Genomic DNA, 25582 nt, shown 5'->3' with positions numbered 1-25582 from the left:
AGTGTAATCATCTGTACATTATATAGGGTAATCACCTGTACATTATATAGGGTAATCACCTGTACATTATGTCGTGTAATCACCTGTAAATTACATAGTGTAATCACCTTTACATTATATAGTGTAATCACCTGTACATTATATAGTGTAATCACCTGTACATTATATAGAGTAATCACCTGTACATTATGTAGTGTAATCACCTCTACATTATATAGTGTAATCACCTGTACATTATATAGTGTAATCACCTCTACATTATATAGTGTAATCACCTGTACATTTTATTGAGTAATCACCTGTACATTATATAGTGTAATCACCTGTACATTTTATTGAGTAATCACCTGTACATTATATAGTGTAATCACCTGTACATTATACAGTGTAATCACCTGTACATTATGTAGTATAATCACCTGTACATTATATAGTGTAATCACCTGTACATTATATAGGGTAATCACCTGTACATTATATAGAGTAATCACCTGTACATTATATAGGGTAATCACCTGTACATTATATAGTGTAATTACCTGTACATTATATAGTGTAATCATCTGTACATTATATAGTGTAATCATCTGTACATTATATAGGGTAATCACCTGTACATTATCTAGTGTAATCACCTGTACATTATATAGATGTATCACCTGTACATTATATAGTGTAATCACCTGTATATTATATAGAGTAATCACCTCTACATTATATAGAGTAATCACCTGTACATTATATAGTGTAATCACCTCTACATTATATAGTGTAATCATCTGTACATTATATAGTGTAATCACCTGTACATTATATAGTGTAATCACATGTACATTATATAGGGTAATCACCTGTACATTATATAGAGTAATCACCTGACATTATATAGTGTAATCACCTGTACATTATATGGGGTAATCACCTGTACATTATATGGGGTAATCACCTGTACATTATATAGAGTAATCACCTGTACATTATATAGTGTAATCACCTGTACATTATATAGTGTAATCACCTGTACATTATATAGTGTAATCATCTGTACATTATATAGTGTAATCACCTGTACATTATATAGTGTAATCACCTGTATATTATATAGAGTAATCACCTGTACATTATATAGAGTAATTATCTGTACATTATAAAGTGTAATCACCTGTACATTATATAGTGTAATCACCTGTACATTATATAGAGTAATCACCTGACATTATATAGTGTAATCAACTGTACATTATACAGAGTAATAACCTGTATATTATATAGAGTAATCACCTGTACATTATAAAGTGTAATCACCTGAACATTATATAGAGTAATCACCTGAACATTATATAGAGTAATCACCTGTACATTATATAGTGTAATCACCTGTACATTATATAGGGTAATCACCTGTACATTATGTAGTGTAATTACCTGTACATTATATAGGGTAATCACCTGTACATTATATACTGTAATCACCTGTACATAATATAGTGTAATCACCTGTACATCATATAGTGTAATCACCTGTTCATTATATAGAGTAATCACCTGTACATTATATAGAGTAATCACCTGTACATTATATAGAGTAATCACCTGTACATTATATAGGGTAATCATCTGTACATTATATAGAGTAATCACCTGTACATTATATAGAGTAATCACCTGTACATTATAAAGTGTAATCACCTGTACATTATATAATGTAATCACCTGTACATTATATAGATTTATCACCTCTACATTATATAGAGTAATCATCTGTACATTATATTGAGTAATCATCTGTACATTATAAAGTGTAATCACCTGTACATTATATAGGGTAATCACCTGTACATTATATAGGGTAATCACCTGTACATTATATAGAGTAATCACCTGTACATTATATAGAATAATCACTTGTACAATATATAGTGTAATCACCTGTACATTATATAGAGTAATCACCTGTATATTATATAGAGTAATAGAGTAATCACCTGTACATTATAAAGTGTAATCACCTGTACATTATATAGAGTAATCACCTGTACATTATATAGAGTAATCACCTGTACATTATATAGTGTAATCACCTGTACATTATATAGTGTAATCACCTGTACATTATATAGAGTAATCACCTGTACATTATATAGGGTAATCACCTGTAGATTATATAGTGTAATCACCTGTACATTATATAGGGTAATCACCTGTACATTATATAGTGTAATCGCCTGTACATTATATAGGGTAATCACCTGTGCATTATATGCTGTAATCACCTGTACATTATATAGGGTAATCACCTGTACATTACATAGAGCAATCACCTGTACATTATATAGGGTAATCACCTGTACATTACATAGAGCAATCACCTGTACATTATATAGGGTAATCACCTGTGCATTATATAGTGTGATTTCCTGTACATTATATAGGGTAATGACCTGTAGATTATATAGTGTAATCACCTGTAGATTATATAGGGTAATCACCTGTAGATTATATAGTGTAATCACCTGTACATTATATAGGGTAATCACCTGTACATTATATAGTGTAATCACCTGTACATTATATATGGTAATCACCTGTAGATTATATAGTGTAATCACCTGTACATTATATAGGGTTATCACCTGTACATTATATAGGGTAATCACCTGTACATTTTATAGGGTAATGACCTGTACATTATATAGTGTAATTACCTGTACATTATATAGTGTAATCACATGTACATTATATAGGGTAATCACCTGTACATTATATAGTGTAATCACCTGTACATTATATAGTGTAATCACCTGTACATTATATTGTGTAATCACCTGACATTATATAGTGTAATCACATGTACATTATACAGGGTAATCACCGGTACATTACATAGAGTAATCACATGTACATTATATAGTATAATCACCTATACATGATATAGAATAATCTCCTGTACATTATATAGTGTAATCACCTGTACATTATATAGAGTTATCACCTCTACATTATATAGCGTAATAACCTGTACATTATATAGTGTAATCACATGTACATTATATAGTGTAATCATCTGTACATTATATAGAGTAATAACCTGTACATTATATAGTGTAATCACCTGTACATTATATAGAGTAATCACCTGTACAATATATAGTGTAATCACCTGTACATTATATAGTGTAATCACCTGTACATCATATAGAGTAATGTCCTGTATATTATATAGAGTAATAGAGTAATCACCTGTAGATTATATAGGGTAATCACCTGTAGATTATATAGTGTAATCACCTGTAGATTATATAGGGTAATCACCTGTAGATTATATTGTGTAATCACCTGTACATTATATAGGGTAATCCCCTGTACATTATATAGTGTAATCACCTGTACATTATATAGTGTAATCACCTATACATTATATAGTGTAATCACCTGTACATTATACAGTGTAATTACCTGTACATTATATAGTGTAATCACCTGTACATTATATAGAGTAATCACCTGTACATTATATTGTGTAATAACCTGTACATTATGTAGTGTAATCACCTGTACATTATATAGTGTAATCACCTGTATATTATATAGGGTAATCACCTGTACATTATATAGTGTAATCACCTGTACATTATATAGGGTAATCACCTGTACATTATATACTGTAATCACCTGTACATTATATAGGGTAATCACCTGTATATTATATAGGGTAATGACCTGTAGATTATATAGTGTAATCACCTGTAAATTATATAGGGTAATCACCTGTACATTATATAGTGTAATCACCTGTACATTATATAGGGTAATCACCTGTACATTATATAGGGTAATCACATGTACATTTTATAGGGTAATCACCTGTACATTATATAGGGTAATCACCGGTACATTATATAAGATAATCACCTGAACATTATATAGAGTAATCACATGTACATTATATAGTGTAATCACCTATACATGATATAGAATAATACCCTGTACATTATATAGTGTAATCACCTGTACATTATATAGAGCAATCACCTATACATTTCATAGTGTAATCACCTGTACATTATATAGTGTAATCATCTGTATATTTTATAGGGTAATGACCTGTACATTATATAGTGTCATCACTTGTACATTATATAGGGTAATCACCTGTACATTACATAGAGTAATCACATGTACATTATATAGTGTAATCACCTGTACATTATATAGAGTAATCACCTCTACATTATATAGCGTAATAACCTGTACATTATATAGTGTAATCACCTGTACATTATATAGAGTAATAACCTGTACATTATATAGTGTAATCACCTATACGTCATATAGAGTAATCACCTGTATATTATATAGAGTAATAGAGTAATTACCTGTACATTATAAAGTGTAATCACCTGTACATTATATAGAGTAATCACCTGTACATTATATAGAGTAATCACCTGTACATTATATAGGGTAATCACCTGTAGATTATATAGTGTAATCACCTGTACATTATATAGGGTAATCACCTGTACATTATACAGTGTAATCACCTGTACATTATATAGGGTAATCACCTGTGCATTATATACTGTAATCACCTGTACATTATATAGGGTAATCACCTGTACATTACATAGAGTAATCACCTGTACATTATATAGGGTAATCACCTGTACATTATATAGGGTAATGACCTGTACATTATATAGGGCAATCACCTGTACATTATATAGTGTAATCACCTGTACATTATATAGAGTAATCACTTGTACATTATATAGGGTAATCACCTGTACATTATATAGAGCAATCACCTGTACATTATATAGTGTAATCACCTGTACATCATATAGAGCAATCACCTATACATTACATAGTGTAATCACCTGTACATTATATAGGGTAATGGCCTGTACATTATATAGTGTCATCACCTGTACATTATATAGGGTAATCACCTGTACATTTTATAGGGTAATGGCCTGTACATTATATAGTGTCGTCACCTGTACATTATATAGGGTAATCACCTGTACATTACATAGAGTAATCACATGTACAATATATAGTGTAATCACCTATACATTATATAGAATAATACCCTGTACATTATATAGTGTAATCACCTGTACATTATATAGAGTAATCACCTGTACATTATATAGTGTAATCACCTGTACATTATATAGTGTAATCACCTGTACATTATATAGTGTAATCACCTGTACATTATATGGGGTAATCACCTGTACATTATATGGGGTAATCACCTGTACATTATATAGTGTAATCACCTGTACATTATATAGAGCAATCACCTATACATTACATAGTGTAATCACCTGTACATTATATAGTGTAATCACCTGTAGATTATATAGGGTAATCACCTGTAGATTATATAGTGTAATCACCTGTAGATTATATAGTGTAATCACCTGTACATTATATAGTGTAATCACCTGTACATTATATAGAGTAATCACCTGTAGATTATATAGGGTAATCACCTGTAGATTATATATTGTAATCACCTGTACATTATATAGTGTAATCACCTGTAGATTATATAGGGTAATGACCTGTACATTATATAGTGTCATCACCTTTACATTATATAGGGTAATCACCTGTACATTACATAGAGTAATCACATGTACATTATATAGTGTAATCACCTATACATTATATAGAATAATACCCTGTACATTATATAGTGTAATCACCTGTACATTATATAGAGTAATCACCTGTACATTATATAGTGTAATCATCTGTACATTATATAGAGTAATCACCTCTACATTATATAGCGTAATAACCTGTACATTATATAGTGTAATCACCTGTACATTATATAGAGTAATAACCTGTACATTATATAGTGTAATCACATGTACATTATAGAGTAATCACCTGTACATTGTATAGTGTAATCACCTGTACATTATATAGTGTAATCACCTGTACATTATATAGTGTAATCACCTGTACATTATATATGGTAATAACATGTACATCATATAGTGTAATCACTTGTACATTATATAGAGTAATAACCTGTACATTATATAGTGTAATCATCTGTACATTATATAGTGTAATCACCTTTAAATTATATAGGGTAATCACCTGTACATTATATAGTGTAATCACCTGTACATTATACAGTGTAATCACCTGTACATTATATAGTGTAATCACCTGTTCATTATATAGAGTAATCACCTGTACATTATATAGAGTAATCACCTGTACATTATATAGAGTAATCACCTGTACATTATATAGTGTAATAACCTGTACATTATATAGTGTAATCACCTGTACATTATATATTGTAATCACCTGTACATTTTATTGAGTAATCACCTGACATTATATAGTGTAATCACCTGTACATTATATAGTGTAATCACCTGTACAATATATAGTGTAATCACCTGTACATTATATAGTGTAATCACCTGTACATTTTATAGAGTAATCACCTGTACATTGTATAGTGTAATCACCTGTACATTATATAGTGTAATCACCTGTACATTATATATGGTAATAACATGTACATTATATAGTGTAATCACTTGTACATTATATAGAGTAATAACCTGTACATTATATAGTGTAATCATCTGTACATTATATAGTGTAATCACCTTTACATTATATAGGGTAATCACCTGTACATTATATAGTGTAATCACCTGTACATTATACAGTGTAATCACCTGTACATTATATAGTGTAATCACCTGTTCATTATATAGAGTAATCACCTGTACATTATATAGAGTAATCACCTGTACATTATATAGAGTAATCACCTGTACATTATATAGTGTAATAACCTGTACATTATATAGTGTAATCACCTGTACATTATATATTGTAATCACCTGTACATTTTATTGAGTAATCACCTGACATTATATATTGTAATCACCTGTACATTTTATAGAGTAATCACCTGTACATTATATAGTGTAATCACCTGTACATTATATAGAGTAATCACCTGTACATTATATAGTGTAATCACCTGTACATTATATAGTGTAATCACCTGTACATTATATAGTGTAATCACCTGTACATTATATAGTGTAATCACCTGTACATTATATAGTGTAATCACTTGTACATTATATAGAGTAATCACCTCTACATTATATAGTGTAATCACCTGTACATTATATAGAGTAATCACCTGTACATTATATAGTGTAATCACCTGTACATTATATAGAGTAATCACCTGTACATTATATAGTGTAATCACCTATACATTATATAGTGTAATCACCTGTACATTATATAGTGTAATCACCTGTACATTATATAGAGTAATCACCTGTACGTTATATAGTGTAATCACCTGTACATTATATAGTGTAATCACCTGTACATTATATAGAGTAATCACCTGTACATTATATAGGGTAATCACCTGTACATTATATAGAGTAATCACCTGTACATTATATAGGGTAATCACCTTTACATTATATAAGATAATCACCTGTACATTATATAGTGTAATCACCTGTACATTATATAGGGTAATCACCTGTACATTATATAGGGTAATCACCTGTACATTATATAGGGTAATCACCTGTACATTATATAGAGTAATCACCTGTACATTATATAGGGTAATCACCTGTACATTATATAGGGTAATCACCTGTACATTATATAGAGTAATCACCTGTACATTATATAGGGTAATCACCTTTACATTATATAAGATAATCACCTGTACATTATATAGTGTATTCACCTGTACATTATATAGGGTAATCACCTGTACATTATATAGGGTAATCACCTGTACATTATATAGGGTAATCACCTGTACATTATATAGAGTAATCACCTGTACATTATATAGGGTAATCACCTGTACATTATATAAGATAATCACCTGTACATTATATAGTGTAATCACCTGTACATTTTATTGAGTAATTACCTGACATTATATATTGTAATCACCTGTACATTATATAGAGTAATCACCTGTACATTATATAGTGTAATCACCTGTACATTATATAGGGTAATCACCTGCACATTATATAGGGTAATCACCTGTACATTATATAGGGTAATCACCTGTACATTATTTAGAGTAATCACCTGTACATTATATAGTGTAATCACCTGTACATTATATAGTGTAATCACCTGTACATTTTATTGAGTAATCACCTGACATTATATAGGGTAATCACCTGTACATTATATAGTGTAATCACCTTTACATTATATAAGATAATCACCTGTGAATTATATAAGGTGGGGTGTCACTTCTACGTGCAGGCCGTCATGGCGGTGTGGAGGTTGTGACGGGGTTTACGTGCAGCGTCCGGGGTTTTATTACAGATAATTTCAACTTGTCACTAGTCGCTCCTATTAACAAAGTGAATCCTGAGATGTTCCAGCCGCTGAAAAGCTCCATTGTCCCTCCAGGAGAATCCTGTGTAAATAGGACATGTGACCCTCAGACAATCACACGCTGCTCCTGAAATCCTCTGTGCTGCTGGGAGACCTTGCCCAGGATCAGCCCTTACTGCTATGTAACTCTCAGTCTATGACCTCCTCTCCTGACATACTCTGTGCTGCAGTCGCTTTCAGTCTGACATGTACATTGGGGACTCCCCAGAATTGTTCGCTTCATCATTTAACCCTCTACTGCCTGCGGTGATGTTAGGTGGCGGACGTCTGGAGCTGTCAGGGTTAATGGCATCAGCTGTTTTTCTGGAACATTTCCTAATGACGTGGAAGAGTTAATTACTGGTGAGGACGGAGGGAAAGCTGAGAATAGATCCTGACCCTGATCACACGGGGTGGGAGGGATCCCCCAAAAGTGGTAAAGGTGCCCCCCCAAAAAGTGGTAAAGGTGCCCCCCAGGGTGAGAATGACCCCTAGAAGTGATAAAGGTGCCCCCCAGGGAGAGAATAACCCCTAGAATTGATAAAGGTGCCCCAAGGGAAAAAGTGACCCCCCCCCCCCAGAAGTGAGGATTACCCACTTGGCCAAATGGAGTGCGTGTGACTCCAACAGAGTGTGACCCACATTAGGGTGTCTGTCAGTCAGACTGAAATGATCCTCCACTATATCTCATTAACTATTCGCTTACCTCTCTACAGATTCTTGGATACAGGGATAAGGAGGGGAAAGGTGTCATGGAGGAGGAGACAGGTGTTCTGGAGGAGGAGACAGGTGTTATGGAGGAGGGGACAGGTGTTATGGAGGAGGAGACAGGTGTTATGGAGGAGGAGACAGGTGTTATGGAGGAGGGGACAGGTGTTATTGAGGAGGAGACAGGTGTTATGGAGGAGGAGACAGGTGTTATGGAGGAGGGGACAGGTGTCATGGAGGAGGGGAGAGGTGTCATGGAGGAGGAGACAGGTGTTATGGAGGAGGAGAGAGGTGTTATGGTGGAGGGGACAGGTGTTATGGAGGAGGGACAGGTGTTATGGAGGAGGAGACAGGTGTTATGGAGGAGGGGACAGGTGTCATGGAGGAGGGGACAGGCGTCATAGAGGAGGAGACCGGTGTTATGGAGGAGGGGACAGGTGTCATGGAGGAGGGGACAGGCGTAATGGAGGAGGGGACAGGTGTCATAGAGGAGAAGACAGGTGTTATGGAGGAGGGGAGAGGTGATATGGTGGAGGGGACAGGTGTTATGGAGGAGGGGACAGGTGTCATGGAGGAGGGGAGAGGTGTCATGGAGGAGGAGACAGGTGTTACGGAGGAGGGGAGAGGTGATATGGTGGAGGGGACAGGTGTTATGGAGGAGAAGACAGGTGTCATGGAGGAGGGGACAGGCGTAATGGAGGAGGGGACAGGTGTCATAGAGGAGGAGACCGGTGTTATGGAGGAGGGGACAGGTGTTATGGAGGACGAGACAGGTGTTATGGAGGAGGGGACAGGTGTTATGGAGGAGGAAAGATGTTATGGAGGAGGGGACAGGTGTTATGGAGGAGAGGACAGGTGTTATGGAGGAGGAAAGATGTTTTGGAGGAGGGGACAGGTGTCATGGAGGAGGAGACAGGTGTCATGGAGGAGGAGACAGGTGTCATGAAGGAGGGGACAGGTGTCATGGAGGAGATGACAGGTGTAATGGAGAAGGGGACAGGAGTTATGAGTAGGGGACAGGTGTCATGGAGGAGGTAAGAGGTGTCATGGAGGAGGAGACAGGTGTCATGAAGGTGCAGTGAGGATGACCCACTAGGCCAAATAGAGTGCATGTGACCCACATTGGGGTGTAAATAGGACATGTGACCCTCAGACAATCACACGCTGCTCCTGAAATCCTCTGTGCTGCTGGGAGACCTTGCCCAGGATCAGCCCTTACTGCTATGTAACTCTCAGTCTATGACCTCCTCTCCTGACATACTCTGTGCTGCAGTCGCTTTCAGTCTGACATTTACATTGGGGACTCCCCAGAATTGTTCGCTTCATCATTTAACCCTTAGGGGGCAGACGTCTGGAGCAGTCAGGGTTAATGGCAGCAGCTGTGTTTCTGGAACATTTCCTAATGACGTGGTAGAGTTAATTACTGGTGAGGACTGAGGGGAAGCTGAGAATAGATCCTGACCCTGATCACACGGTGGCCACAAACCCCACCCCAGGGAGGGAGGGACCCCTAGAAGTGATAAAGGTGCCCCGAGGGAAAGAGTGACATCTCCCCCCCAGAAGTGATGAAGGTGCAGTGAGGATGACCCACTAGGCCAAATGGAGTGCGTGTGACCCCAAAAAAGTGTGACCCACATTGGGGTGTCTGTCAGTCAGACTGAAAAGATCCTCCACTATATCTCATTAACTATTTGCTTACCTCTCTACAGATTCTTGGATACAGGGATAAGGAAGGGAAAGGTGTCATGGAGGAGGAGACAGGTGTTATGTAGTAGGGGACAGGTGTTATGGAGGAGGAGACAGGTGTTATGGAGGAGGAGACAGGTATTATGGAGGAGGGGACAGGTGTTATGGAGGAGGGGACAGGTGTCATGGAATAGGGGACAGATGTTATGGAGGAGGAGACAGGTGTCATGGAGTAAGGGACAGGTGTCATGGAGAAGAGGACAGGTGTCATGGAGGAGGAGACAGGTGTCATGGAGGAGGAGGAGACAGGTGTCATGGAGGAGGAGACAGGTGTCATGGAGGAGGAGACAGGTTTCATGGAAGAGGAGACAGGAGTTATGGAGAAGGAGACAGGTGTCATGGAGGAGGAGACAGGTGTTATGGAGGAGGAGACAGGTGTTATGGAGGAGGAGACAGGTGTTATGGAGGAGGAGACATGTGTCATGGAGGAGGGGACAGGTGTCATGGAGGAGGGGACAGGTGTCATGGAGGAGGGGACAGGTGTTATGGAGGAGGAGACAGGTGTTATGGAGGAGGAGACAGGTGTTATGGAGGAGGAGACAGGTGTCATGGAGGAGGGGACAGGTGTTATGGAGTAGGAGACAGGTGTCATTGAGGAGTAGACAGGTGTTATGGAGGAGGAGACAGGTGTCATGGAGGAGACAGGTGTCATGGAGGAGGAGACAGGTGTTATGAAGGAGGAGACAGGTGTCATGGAGGAGGAGACAGGTTTCATGGAGGAGGAGACAGGTTTCATGGAGGAGGAGACAGGAGTTATGGAGAAGGAGACAGGTGACATGGAGGAGGAGACAGGTGTTATGGAGGAGGAGACAGGTGTTATGGAGGAGGAGACAGGTGTCATGGAGGAAGGGACAGGTGTTATGGAGGAGGAGACAGGTGTCATGGAGGAGTAGACAGGTGTTATGGAGGAGGAGACAGGTGTCATGGAGGAGGAGACAGGTGTTATGGAGGAGGAGACAGGTGTTATGGAGGAGGGGACAGGTGTTATGGAGGAGGAGACAGGTGTCATGGAGGAGGAGACAGGTGTTATGGAGGAGGAGACAGGTATCATGGAGGTGGATACAGGTGTCATGGAGGAGGAGACAGGTATAATGGAGGAGGAGACAGGTGTCATGGAGGAGGAGACAGGAGTTATGTAGAAGGAGACAGGTGTCATGGAGGAGGAGACAGGTGTCATGGAGGAGGAGACAGGTGTTATGGAGGAGGAGACAGGTGTTATGGAGGAGGAGACAGGTGTTATGGAGGAGGAGACAGGTGTTATGGAGGAGGGGACAGGTGTTATGGAGGAGGAGACAGGTGCTATGGAGGAGGAGACAGGTGTTATGGAGGAGGAGACAGGTGTTATGGAGGAGGAGACAGGTGTCATGGAGGAGGAGACAGGTGTCATGGAGGAGGAGACAGGTGTCATGGAGGAGGGGACAGGTGTCATGGAGGAGAAGACAGGTGTCATGGAGGAGGGGACAGGTGTTATGGAGGAGGAGACAGGTGTCATGGAGGAGGAGACAGGTGTCATGGAGGAGGAGACAGGTGTTATGGAGGAGGAGACAGGTGTTATGGAGGAGGAGACAGGTGTCATGGAGGAGGGGACAGGTGTTATGGAGGAGGAGACAGGTGTCATGGAGGAGGGGACAGGTGTTATGGAGGAGGAGACAGGTGTCATGGAGGAGGAGACAGGTGTTATGGAGGAGGGGACAGGTGTCATGGAGGAGGAGACAGGTGTCATGGAGGAGGAGACAGGTGTCATGGAGGAGGGGACATGTGTCAAATCAACAGGGTTACCTGCCCGGACCCCAATGGACAGTGTGTACAGTAACGTGGAGCCCCCTCCCCCATACATTGTATCATCCATCACTTGTCTCTATATATCACTCCCATCATCTCAGTGTGTGGAGCGGGGGCCGACTGTCTACACTTTACTGACACAAAGAAGCGAACACTCACCGACACTCCTGTAACATCACTCACAGTGCGATACACAGCTCAGCAGACTGTATCGCACAACACAGGATTAGATACATCACAATATCACATCCAACACCTGATATGATTAGATACAGCAGAATATCACACCCGACACCTGATATGATTAGATACAGCAGAATATCACACCCGATATGATTAGATACAGCAGACTATCACACCCAACACCTGATATGATTAGATACAGCAGAATATCACACCCCAACACCTGATATGATTAGATACAGCAGAATATCACACCCAACACCTGATATGATTAGATACAGCAGAATATCACACCCGATATGATTAGATACAACAGACTATCACACCCAACACCTGATATGATTAGATACAGCAGAATATCACACCCCAACACCTGATATGATTAGATACATCACAATATCACACCCAACACCTGATGTGATTAGATACAGCAGAATATCACACCGGACATGATTAGATACAGCAGACTATCACACCCAACACCTGATATGATTAGATACAGCAGAATATCACACCCCAACACCTGATATGATTAGATACATCACAATATCACACCCAACACCTGATGTGATTAGATACAGCAGAATATCACACCCGACATGATTAGATACAGCAGACTATCACACCCGATGTGATTAGATACAGCAGAATATCACACCCAACACCTGATATGATTAGATACAGCAGAATATCACACCCAACACCTGATATGATTAGATACATCACAATATCACACCCCAAACCTGATGTGATTAGATACAGAAGAATATCCCACCCGATGTGATTAGATACATCACAATATCACACCCCAAACCCGATATGATTAGATACAGCAGAATATCACACCCGATGTGATTAGATACATGGCTCTGCATACTTGATGGAATTAGATCAAAAGTCTGAAACATAGAAGGATTTAGCGGACAGTAGGATACCTAGATTAGATACTCACACAGTTCGGGATGAGATACACGGCAGGTTAGGAGGGTTCCGGCGGTGGAGGGGTTAAGTGCCTGAAGTGTGTGACGTCAGGAGGGTCTCAGTGCAGCCCCCTCTCCGGGTCTCGCAGCTCTCAGCCTCAGAGCAGCAATCACCTCTCATCCGCAGCCTCAGCCGGACAGGACTCAGGAGCCCAGGTGAGCGCCCCCCACAGGAGGGACCCGGAGCTGCTGCCCCACATCCGAGCGGAGCCCCCAGCATCTCCGGCACATCTACAGCAGCGGCGCCTGGTGCCCTATATACACTAATATATACACTAATATATATACTAACCTCAATACTGCTCCCCGGATACCGGGGGGGACTTATACGGGAGGGACGGGGGGATATATACCGGGTGGGACAGGGGGGATATATACCGGGGGACAAGGGGGATATATACTGGGAGGACGGGGGGACATATACCGGGTGGGACAGGGGGGATATATACCGGGCACATACAGGAGAGAACATGTACCGGGCACTGGGCACATACAGGAGAGAATATATACCGGGCACATACAGGAGAGAATATATACCGGGCACATACAGGAGAGAATATATACCGGGCACTGGGCACATACAGGAGGGGACATATACTGGGCACTGGGCACATACAGGAGAGAACATATACCGGGCACTGGGCACATACAGGAGAGAACATATACCGGGCACTGGGCACATACAGGAGAGGACATATACCGGGCACTGGGTACATACAGGAGAGAACATATACCGGGCACTGGGTACATACAGGAGAGAACATATACCGGGCACTGGGTACATACCGGAGGGGACATATACCGGGCACTGGGCACATACAGGAGAGAACATATACTGGGCACTGGGCACATACAGGAGAGAACATATACTGGGCACTGGGTACAAACAGGAGAGAACATATACCGGGCACTGGGCACATACAGGAGAGAACATATACCGGGCACTGGGTACAAACAGGAGAGAACATATACCGGGCACTGGGCACATACAGGAGAGAACATATACCGGGCACTGGGCACATACAGGAGAGAACATATACCGGGCACTGGGCACATACAGGAGAGAACATATATCGGGCACTGGGCACATACAGGAGAAAACATATACCGGGCACATACAGGAGAGAACATATACCGGGCACATACAGGAGAGAACATATACCGGGCACATACAGGAGAGAACATATACTGGGCACTGGGCACATACAGGAGAGAACATATACTGGGCACATACAGGAGAGAACATATATCGGGCACTGGGCACATACAAGAGAGAACATATACTGGGCACTGGGCACATACAGGAGAGAACATATACCGGGCACTGTGTACAAACAGGAGAGAACATATACCAGGCACTGGGCACATACAGGAGAGAACATATACCGGGCACTGGGCACATACAGGAGAGAACATATACCGGGCACATACAGGAGAGAACATATACTGGGCACTGGGCACATACAGGAGAGAACATATACTGGGCACTGGGCACATACAGGAGAGAACATATACCGGGCACTGGGTACAAACAGGAGAGAACATATACTGGGCACTGGGCACATACAGGAGAGAACATATACCGGGCACATACAGGAGAGAACATATACCGGGCACATACAGGAGAGAACATATACCGGGCACATACAGGAGAGAACATATACTGGGCACTGGGCACATACAGGAGAGAACATATACCGGGCACTGGGTACAAACAGGAGAGAACATATACTGGGCACTGGGCACATACAGGAGAGAACATATACCGGGCACATACAGGAGAGAACATATACCGGGCACTGGGCACATACAGGAGAGAACATATACCGGGCACTGGGTACAAACAGGAGAGAACATATACTGGGCACATACAGGAGAGAACATATACCGGGCACTGGGTACAAACAGGAGAGAACATATACTGGGCACTGGGCACATACAGGAGAGAACATATACCGGGCACTGGGTACAAACAGGAGAGAACATATACCGGGCACATACAGGAGAGAACATATACCGGGCACTGGGCACATACAGGAGAGAACATATACTGGGCACTGGGCACATACAGGAGAGAACATATACCGGGCACTGGGCACATACAGGAGAGAATATATACTGGGCACTGGGCACATACAGGAGAGAACATATACCGGGCACATACAGGAGAGAACATATACCGGGCACTGGGCACATACAGGAGAGAACATATACCGGGCACTGGGTACATAAAGGAGAGAACATATACCGGGCACTGGGCACATACAGGAGAGAACATATACCGGGCACTGGGCACATACAGGAGAGAACATATACCGGGCACTGGGCACATACAGGAGAGAACATATACCGGGCACATACAGGAGAGAACATATACCGGGCACTGGGCACATACAAGAGAGAACATATACTGGGCACTGGGCACATACAGGAGAGAACATATACCGGGCACATACAGGAGAGAACATATACCGGGCACTGGGCACATACAAGAGAGAACATATACTGGGCACTGGGCACATACAGGAGAGAACATGTACCGGGCACTGGACACATACAGGAGAGAACATATACCGGGCACTGGACACATACAGGAGAGAACATATACCGGGCACTGGGTACATACAGGAGGGGACATATACCGGGCACTGGGCACATACAGGAGAGAACATATACCGGGCACTGGGCACATACAGGAGAGAACATATACTGGGCACATACAGGAGAGAACATATACTGGGCACTGGGCACCTACAGGAGAGAACATATACCGGGCACATACAGGAGAGAACATATACCGGGCACTGGGCACATACAGGAGAGAACATATACCGGGCACTGGGCACATACAGGAGAGAACATATACTGGGCACTGGGCACATACAGGAGAGAACATATACTGGGCACATACAGGAGAGAACATATATCGGGCACTGGGCACATACAAGAGAGAACATATACTGGGCACTGGGCACATACAGGAGAGAACATATACCGGGCACTGGGTACATACAGGAGGGGACATATACCGGGCACTGGACACATACAGGAGAGAACATATACCGGGCACTGGGTACATACAGGAGGGGACATATACCGGGCACTGGGCACATACAGGAGAGAACATATACTGGGCACTGGCCACATACAGGAGAGAACATATACCGGGCACATACAGGAGAGAACATATACCGGGCACTGGGCACATACAGGAGAGAACATATACTGGGCACTGGGCACATACAGGAGAGAACATATACCGGACACTGGGCACATACAGGAGAGAACATATACTGGGCACTGGGTACAAACAGGAGAGAACATATACCGGGCACTGGGCACATACAGGAGAGAACATATACCGGGCACTGGGTACAAACAGGAGAGAACATATACCGGGCACTGGGCACATACAGGAGAGAACATATACCGGGCACTGGGCACATACAGGAGAGAACATATACCGGGCACTGGGCACATACAGGAGAGAACATATACCGGGCACTGGGCACATACAGGAGAGAACATATACCGGGCACATACAGGAGAGAACATATACTGGGCACTGGGCACATACAAGAGAGAACATATACTGGGCACTGGGCACATACAGGAGAGAACATATACCGGGCACTGTGTACAAACAGGAGAGAACATATACCAGGCACTGGGCACATACAGGAGAGAACATATACCGGGCACTGGGCACATACAGGAGAGAACATATACCGGGCACATACAGGAGAGAACGTATACTGGGCACTGGGCACATACAGGAGAGAACATATACTGGGCACTGGGCACATACAGGAGAGAACATATACCGGGCACTGGGTACAAACAGGAGAGAACATATACTGGGCACTGGGCACATACAGGAGAGAACATATACCGGGCACATACAGGAGAGAACATATACCGGGCACATACAGGAGAGAACATATACCGGGCACATACAGGAGAGAACATATACTGGGCACTGGGCACATACAGGAGAGAACATATACCGGGCACTGGGTACAAACAGGAGAGAACATATACTGGGCACTGGGCACATACAGGAGAGAACATATACCGGGCACATACAGGAGAGAACATATACCGGGCACTGGGCACATACAGGAGAGAACATATACCGGGCACTGGGTACATACAGGAGAGAACATATACCAGGCACTGGGTACAAACAGGAGAGAACATATACTGGGCACTGGGCACATACAGGAGAGAACATATACCGGGCACTGGGTACAAACAGGAGAGAACATATACCGGGCACATACAGGAGAGAACATATACCGGGCACTGGGCACATACAGGAGAGAACATATACTGGGCACTGGGCACATACAGGAGAGAACATATACCAGGCACTGGGCACATACAAGAGAGAATATATACTGGGCACTGGGCACATACAGGAGAGAACATATACCGGGCACATACAGGAGAGAACATATACCGGGCACATACAGGAGAGAACATATACGGGGCACTGGGCACATACAGGAGAGAACATATACCGGGCACTGGGTACATAAAGGAGAGAACATATACCGGGCACTGGGCACATACAGGAGAGAACATATACCGGGCACTGGGCACATACAGGAGAGAACATATACCGGGCACTGGGCACATACAGGAGAGAACATATACTGGGCACTGGGCACATACAGGAGAGAACATATACCGGGCACATACAGGAGAGAACATATACCGGGCACTGGGCACATACAAGAGAGAACATATACTGGGCACTGGGCACATACAGGAGAGAACATGTACCGGCCACTGGACACATACAGGAGAGAACATATACCGGGCACTGGACACATACAGGAGAGAACATATACCGGGCACTGGGTACATACAGGAGGGGACATATACCGGGCACTGGGCACATACAGGAGAGAACATATACTGGGCACTGGGCACATACAGGAGAGAACATATACCGGGCACATACAGGAGAGAACATATACCGGGCACATACAGGAGAGAACATATACCGGGCACTGGGCACATTCAGGAGAGAACATATACTGGGCACTGGGCACATACAGGAGAGAACATATACCGGACACTGGGCACATACAGGAGAGAACATATACTGGGCACTGGGTACAAACAGGAGAGAACATATACCGGGCACTGGGCACATACAGGAGAGAACATATACCGGGCACTGGGTACAAACAGGAGAGAACATATACCGGGCACTGGGCACATACAGGAGAGAACATATACCGGGCACTGGGCACATACAGGAGAGAACATATACCGGGCACATACAGGAGAGAACATATACTGGGCACTGGGCACATACAAGAGAGAACATATACTGGGCACTGGGCACATACAGGAGAGAACATATACCGGGCACTGTGTACAAACAGGAGAGAACATATACCAGGCACTGGGCACATACAGGAGAGAACATATACCGGGCACTGGGCACATACAGGAGAGAACATATACCGGGCACATACAGGAGAGAACATATACTGGGCACTGGGCACATACAGGAGAGAACATATACTGGGCACTGGGCACATACAGGAGAGAACATATACCGGGCACTGGGTACAAACAGGAGAGAACATATACTGGGCACTGGGCACATACAGGAGAGAACATATACCGGGCACATACAGGAGAGAACATATACCGGGCACATACAGGAGAGAACATATACCGGGCACTGGGCACATACAGGAGAGAACATATACTGGGCACTGGGCACATACAGGAGAGAACATATACTGGGCACTGGGTACAAACAGGAGAGAACATATACTGGGCACTGGGCACATACAGGAGAGAACATATACCGGGCACATACAGGAGAGAACATATACCGGGCACTGGGCACATACAGGAGAGAACATATACCGGGCACTGGGTACATACAGGAGAGAACATATACTGGGCACTGGGCACATACAGGAGAGAACATATACCGGGCACTGGGTACAAACAGGAGAGAACATATACCGGGCACATACAGGAGAGAACATATACCGGGCACTGGGCACATACAGGAGAGAACATATACTGGGCACTGGGCACATACAGGAGAGAACATATACAGGGCACTGGGCACATACAGGAGAGAACATATACTGGGCACTGGGCACATACAAGAGAGAACATATATTGGGCACTGGGCACATACAGGAGAGAACATATACCGGGTACTGGGCACATACAGGAGAGAACATATACTGGGCACTGGGTACTAACAGTAGAGAACATATACCGGGCACATACAGGAGAGAACATATACCGGTCACATACAGGAGAGAACATATACCGGGCACTGGGCACATACAAGAGAGAACATATACCGGGCACTGGGCACATACAAGAGAGAACATATACCGGGCACTGGGCACATACAGGAGAGAACATATACCGGGCACATACAGGAGAGAACATATACCAGGCACTGGGCACATACAGGAGAGAACATGTACCGGGCACTGGGCACATACAGGAGAGAACATATACCGGGCACATACAGGAGAGAACATATACTGGGCACTGGGCACATAGAGGAGAGAACATATACCGGGCACATACAGGAGAGAACATATACCAGGCACTGGGTACAAACAGGAGAGAACATATACTGGGCACTGGGCACATACAGGAGAGAACATATACAGGGCACTGGGCACATACAGGAGAGAACATATACCGGGCACTGGGCACATACAGGAGAGAACATATACTGGGCACTGGGCACATACAGGAGAGAACATATATTGGGTACTGGGCACATACAGGAGAGAACATATACCGGGTACTGGGCACATACAGGAGAGAACATATACTGGGCACTGGGTACTAACAGTAGGAAACATATACCGGGCACATACAGGAGAGAACATATACCGGGCACATACAGGAGAGAACATATACCGGGCACTGGGCACATACAAGAGAGAACATATACCGGGCACTGGGCACATACAGGAGAGAACATATATCGGACACTGGGCACATACAGGAGAGAACATATTCCTGGCACTGGGCACATACAGGAGAGAACATATACCGGACACTGGGCACATACAGGAGAGAACATATACCGGGCACTTGGTACATACAGGAGAGAACATATACCGGGCACTGGGCACATACAAGAGAGAACATATACCGGGCACTGGGCACATACAATAGAGAACATATGCTGGGCACAGACAGGAGAGAACATATACCGGGCACTGGGCACATACAGGAGAGAACATATACCGGGCACTGGGCACATACAGGAGAGAACATATACCGGGCACTGGGCACATACAGGAGAGAACATATACCGGGTACTGGGCACATACAGGAGAGAACATATACTGGGCACCGGGCACATACAGGATAGAACAGGTACCGGACACTGGGCACATACAGAAGAGAACATATACCAGGCACTGGGCACATACAGGAGAGAATATATACTGGGCACCGGGCACATAAAGGAGAGAACATGTACTGGGCACCGGGCACATACAGGAAAGAACATATACTGGGCACTGGGCACATACAGGAGAGAACATATGCTGGGCACCGGGTACATACAGGAGAGAACATATACTGGGCACTGGGTACATACAGGAGAGAACATATACTGGGCACTGGGTACATACCGGAGAGAACATATAGCGGGCACTGGGCACATACAAGAGTGAACATATACCGGACACTGGGCACATACAGGAGAGAACATATACCGGGCACTGGGCACATACAGGAGAGAAAATATACCGGGCACTGGGCACATACAGGAGAGAACATATACCGGGCACTGGGCACATACAGGAGAGAACATTTACCGGGCACTGGGCACATACAGGAGAGAAAATATACCGGGCACTGGGCACATACAGGAGAGAACATATACTGGGCATTGGGCACATACAGGGGAGAACATATACCGGGCACTGGGCACATACAAGAGAGAACAAATACCAGACACTGGGCACATACAGGAGAGAACATATACCGGGCACTTGGTACATACAGGAGAGAACATATACTGGGCACATACAAGAGAGAACATATACCGGGCACTGGGCACATACAATAGAGAACATATACTGGGCACAGACAGGAGAGAACATATACCGGGCACTGGGCACATACAGGAGAGAACATTTACCGGGCACTGGGCACATACAGGAGAGAAAATATACCGGGCACTGGGCACATACAGGAGAGAACATATACCGGGCACTGGGCACATACAGGAGAGAACATATACCGGACACTGGGCACATACAGGAGAGAACATATTCCGGGCACTGGGCACATACAAGAGAGAACATATACCGGGCACTGGGCACATACAAGAGAGAACATATACCGGGCACTGGGAACATACAGGAGAGAACATATACGGGGCACATACAGGAGAGAACATATACCAGGCACTGGGTACATACAGGAGAGAACATATACTGGGCACTGGGTACATACAGGAGAGAACATATAGCGGGCACTGGGCACATACAAGAGTGAACATATACCGGACACTGGGCACATACAGGAGAGAACATATACCGGGCACTGGGCACATACAGGAGAGAAAATATACCGGGTACTGGGCACATACAGGAGAGAACATATAATGGGCACTGGGCACATACAGGAGAGAACATTTACCGGGCACTGGGCACATACAGGAGAGAACATATACTGGGCATTGGGCACATACAGGGGAGAACATATACCGGGCACTGGGCACATACAAGAGAGAACATATACCAGACACTGGGCACATACAGGAGAGAACATATACCGGGCACTTGGTACATACAGGAGAGAACATATACTGGGCACATACAAGAGAGAACATATACCGGGCACTGGGCACATACAATAGAGAACATATACTGGGCACAGACAGGAGAGAACATATACCGGGCACTGGGCACATACAGGAGAGAACATTTACCGGGCACTGGGCATATACAGGAGAGAAAATATACCGGGCACTGGGCACATACAGGAGAGAACATATACCGGGAACTGGGCACATACAGGAGAGAACATATACCGGACACTGGGCACATACAGGAGAGAACATATTCCGGGCACTGGGCACATACAGGAGAGAACATATACCGGGCACTGGGCACATACAAGAGAGAACATATACCGGGCACTGGGCACATACAAGAGAGAACAAATACCGGGCACTGGGAACATACAGGAGAGAACATATACCGGGCACATACAGGAGAGAACATATACCAGGCACTGGGTACATACAGGAGAGAACATATACTGGGCACTGGGTACATACAGGAGAGAACATATAGCGGGCACTGGGCACATACAAGAGTGAACATATACCGGACACTGGGCACATACAGGAGAGAACATATACCGGGCACTGGGCACATACAGGAGAGAAAATATACCGGGCACTGGGCACATACAGGAGAGAACATATAATGGGCACTGGGCACATACAGGAGAGAACATTTACCGGGCACTGGGCACATACAGGAGAGAAAATATACCGGGCACTGGGCACATACAGGAGAGAACATATACTGGGCATTGGGCACATACAGGGGAGAACATATACCGGGCACTGGGCACATACAAGAGAGAACATATACCAGACACTGGGCACATACAGGAGAGAACATATACCGGGCACTTGGTACATACAGGAGAGAACATATACTGGGCACATACAAGAGAGAACATATACCGGGCACTGGGCACATACAATAGAGAACATATACTGGGCACAGACAGGAGAGAACATATACCGGGCACTGGGCACATACAGGAGAGAACATTTACCGGGCACTGGGCACATACAGGAGAGAAAATATACCGGGCACTGGGCACATACAGGAGAGAACATATACCGGGCACTGGGCACATACAGGAGAGAACATATACCGGACACTGGGCACATACAGGAGAGAACATATTCCGGGCACTGGGCACATACAGGAGAGAACATATACCGGGCACATACAGGAGAGAACATGTACCGGGCACTGGGCACATACAAGAGAGAACATATACTGGGCACTGGGTACATACAGGAGAGAACATATACCGGGCACATACAGGAGAGAACATATACCGGGCACTGGACACATACAGGAGAGAACATATACCAGGCACTGGGTAAAAACAGGAGAGAACATATACTGGGCACTGGGCACATACAGGAGAGAACATATACAGGGCATTGGGCACATACAGGAGAGAACATATACTGGGCACTGGGCACATACAGGAGAGAACATATATTGGGCACATACAGGAGAGAACATATACTGGGCACTGGGCAGATACAGTAGAGAACATATACCTGGCACATACAGGAGAGAACATATACTGGGCATTGGGCACATACAAGAGAGAACATATACCAGGCACTGGGCACATACAAGAGAGCATATATACCGGGCACTGGGCCCATTCAGGAGAGAACCTATACCGAGCACTGGGTACATACAGGAGAGAACATATACCGGGCACTGGGCACATACAGGAGAGAACATATACCGTGCACTGGGCACATACAGGAGAGAACATATACCGTGCACTGGGCACATACAGGAGACAACATATACCGGGCACTGGGCACATACAGGAGAGAACATATACCGGGCACTGCGTACATACAGGAGAGAACATATACCGGGCACATACAGGAGAGAACATATACCGGGCACTGGGCACATACAGGAGAGAACATATACTGGGCATTGGGCACATACAGGGGAGAACATATACCGGGCACTGGGCACATACAAGAGAGAACATATACCAGACACTGGGCACATACAGGAGAGAACATATACCGGGCACTGGGTACATACAGGAGAGAACATATACCAGGCACTGGGCACATACAAGAGAGAACATATACAGGGCACTGGGCACATACAGGAGAGAACATATTACGGGCACTGGGCACATACAGGAGAGAATATATACCGGGAACATACAGGAGAGAACATATACCGGGCACTGGGCACATACAGGAGAGAACATATACAGGGCACTGGGCAAATACAGGAGAGAATATATACCGGGCACATACAGTAGAGAACATATATCGGGCACTGGGCACATACAGGAGAGAACATATACCGGGCACTGGGCACATACAGGAGAGAACATATACAGGGCACTGGGCACATACAGGAGAGAACATATACCGAGCAATGGGCACATACAGGAGAGAATATATATCGGGCAATGGGCACATACAGGAGAGAACATATACCGGGCACTGGGTACATACAGGAGAGAACATATACCGGGCAATGGGCACATACAGGAGAGAACATATACTGGGCACTGGGCACATACAGGAGAGAACATATACTGGGCACTGGGTACATACTGGAGAGAACATATACTGGACACTGGGTACATACAGGAGCGAACATATACTGGGCACTGGGCACATACAGGAGAGAACATATACCGGGCACAGGGTACATACAGGAGAGAACATATACCTGGCACTAGGCACATACAGGAAGAGAACGTATACCGGGAACTGGGTACATGCAGGAGAGAACATATACTGGGCACTGGGTACATACAGGAGAGAACATATACTGGGCACTGGGCACATACAGGAGAGAACATATACCGGGCACTGGGAACATACAGAAGAGAACATATACCGGGCACTGGGCACATACAGGAGAGAACATATACCGGGCACTGGGCACATACAGGAGAGAACATATACT

The 25582-nt window shown here is 43.7% G+C and overlaps 1 protein-coding gene across 1 annotated transcript in view; it reads left to right on the top strand.

Annotated features, from left to right (window-relative positions):
- Positions 1 to 13853: 13853 nt before the first annotated feature.
- SLC18A2 (solute carrier family 18 member A2) overlaps positions 13854 to 25582 on the top strand; it is a 125886-nt gene continuing 114157 nt past the window's right edge. The window contains exon 1 of the mRNA XM_056529777.1: positions 13854 to 13991. The gene's annotated coding sequence lies outside the window, so the exon portion shown is untranslated. The remainder of the gene's footprint in view (positions 13992 to 25582) is intronic.

The sequence above is a fragment of the Hyla sarda genome, chromosome 7, assembly GCF_029499605.1.
Source record: "Hyla sarda isolate aHylSar1 chromosome 7, aHylSar1.hap1, whole genome shotgun sequence".
NCBI classification, from domain to species: Eukaryota; Metazoa; Chordata; class Amphibia; order Anura; family Hylidae; genus Hyla; species Hyla sarda.
This window is presented reverse-complemented; position numbering and strand designations above follow the sequence as displayed.